Here is a 2,757-nt window from a genome sequence, read left to right as displayed (position 1 = left end):
ACGAAGCTCATCTATTTTAGTAGTGTAACTCTTCCTGCTGGAGAACTCCAATTATCGACTGGTTCTCACTTCTTATCGACCAACTCTTGTACGTGAATCTTATTTCGTTTAGTTACTTTCTCTTCAAATGTAATACTTTGGGCTATTTCGAGTGGCAGACCAATTTCATTCACTTCAACTTTATGGGATCTCAATACTCTGGAAAGTTCTTAAGCAAGTAGAAATTATAAAGAGCTCTAATAAATCTTAAATTAAACGTTTTACCCATTGGCCTGTCGTGGAACTTCCCATTGTGTAATTAACATCGCGAAGAGCACGCAACAAAGTATGCATAACTTATATCATCCGTCTAACTTTAAGCTACATAATGTACAAAATATTACGAAATGAGTCACACAATAATTAGTTTGGTAGTAGCATTAATCTAACCAGTTTGGTGGTAAACTCAAAACCACCGGAGATATGGTTATACACTAATTGCAGCTTATACGCTAATTGTTTTGACAACAAACGACCTCTATCATGATACATACTAATAAAGATGCAAGCTATAGTGTGTGTTTTTTTTCAAGAGCCAATATCAAAATAAATGGGTTAATCTAAAGAAGTTAAGATTTTTCCCTGCTTGACAGTTATAAAAAACAAAAATGTAAGTATTGTCATGATTTTGGAATAAATAAAAACACAAAATTTATGCAATAACCTTAATGACTGTCACCAAAACTCCATCGGCTTATGCAACATACATGGAAAAAATAACTATTAGTACCTTAATATACTTGCTCAATGATCTAAACCCTATTTTCCCAATATGAAGCACAACATCTATGGGGCAGATGTCTTGTTGCCAGTGTGTTTTCATTGAAAGAGCTTAATGGTACATGATAATCCTGCTACTGTAATTAACCACTACTGTCATTAACAACAATAAATTACAGGATCTCCCTCCACTGCAATTCACAATATGGCAAGGAAACAACATGCACTTCACTTATTCAACATACAAAAGAAATTTCATGCAGATGTTAAGGAAAATAATATAATTCACACATATTGTGTGAGAAAAGATATAAAATACAATAGCATCCATACCTAAAACCAGTCAGAGCAAGCTTAGTGTGATTGTACTCTTACAGGCTTCTGAATAACAGCAGACAAATAAACCTGAGACTTTCCAAAAGAAACAATTTTTTCTCCTACCACCCATTTTAACTTCTTGTATCCAAATCGCTCAATTACCCGTGTTAGAGTCATCTTCTTCTCCTCATCTACACAATGAAAGTTATCCAACCAAAACAAGCCTCCAGCTCTTAAAACCCAATCAATGTCAAACATCAAAAACTCTATTTTCTCTTGACGGCCCCCTTCGCCTAAACTATCGACAGCATGAACCAGATCAAACACATTGTCGTAAAAGGGGAACCTCTGATCTAAACTAAAGAACATAGAAAATAGCCCCCTTGCAGCAATGAACTCATTAAAAGGGGCATCAACATTCAATGTCGATGTTACAACAGTCACATTTTTCTCTACCATGCATCATCGCCCAAAGGTCCTAGAGCCACCACCAATATCTAGTCCTATTCTAATTCCTCCACTCCCCAAATCCATAACATCATCAACAAGAAAATCATTCTTACTTTTAGCCTTAACAAATCTATACTTTTTAGTTCCATTAACCAAATCAAAACAACCAACACAATATGTCTTCATACCCGAGAACTTCCTTTTCCTTCTGGGCTAATTTCTTTTGAGATAAATCTATTTCTCTAAGGATTAAAGAAACTTGTACAAGACCAATTACAATTGCAACCCAAACTAGTTTCTTAGCGCAAATATCGAGATGGTTTGCAGCCCATGCTTGCTTTGTACAAGACCAATTACTACTGCAGCGCGAACTGATTTGTACCCTACATTTTGGATATTTTAAGAGTTGGGATCCCCTAAACCCGGCCACTTGATATTTCTTGTTAACTCCATATCCACTTTCACAGCCGTGCGTTTGCATTGAACTCCTAATTTATTGATTTTCAACGCCCACAGTTAGGAGTGTAAAAAACAAACCTTTGACCCATCACCCGGTAGGGGACCCGGTCTTCACCTGCCGCCCGACCCACACCGTATCAAAAGCCGTTGACCCAACCCCGTTGATCCGCACAATTTCAAGACTCAAACTCTAATATTTTTGAATATAAATTATATTTTCTTTTAACTTTTGTACGATTTTGGGAGATAAAAAACTGATGAGTTCAACATAAATTTAAATATTCAAGTTTGAACATTGGGCGAATATCAAGAGTTCAAATTCAACTTTCGAATTTTGGAGAAGATGAATCATTCATCTTTGTATTAATTTCGAATTATTTTAGTTGATATTTTATTGTTTTATACCATAGATCCTCGCTCCCATCTTCATTTTATCATGCTGTGGAAAATAATCAATTTACAAATGTTAAATCATGAAAAAGAAAATTCAAATTTTAAGATATGGTTTTGGGTTCAAGTTGCAATTTTTTATTTTTGTTTATTTTTCATTGATTGATTCTATTTTGTTTCTCTGTGTTGTGAATTGGAAAGATATTACCTCAAGAATTAGAATTAGAACGTTTTTATTTTTGTAGGAAATAAGGATCTTGGTCAAAGATTATCGGAAAAAAAAGGATCTTGGTCAGAGCCCAATATGAGCCCGAGCCCATGAGCTGAAGATGGCCATTTAAAGATGGGTTTATTGGGTGTTGACATTGTTCGCCCATTAGC

General features: G+C 35.1%; 1 pseudogene; it reads right to left on the bottom strand.

The window, feature by feature from the left end:
- Positions 1 to 1,113: 1,113 nt before the first annotated feature.
- LOC147504320 (putative methyltransferase At1g29790 pseudogene) lies at positions 1,114 to 1,536 on the bottom strand (annotated as a pseudogene).
- Between the last annotated feature and the right edge of the window lie 1,221 nt (positions 1,537 to 2,757).

This window comes from Coptis chinensis, chromosome 4 (genome assembly GCF_015680905.1).
Source record: "Coptis chinensis isolate HL-2020 chromosome 4, ASM1568090v1, whole genome shotgun sequence".
NCBI lineage: Eukaryota > Viridiplantae > Streptophyta > Magnoliopsida > Ranunculales > Ranunculaceae > Coptis > Coptis chinensis.
The sequence above is the reverse complement of the archived record's forward strand: the minus strand, read 5'-3'. Positions and strand labels throughout refer to the sequence as shown.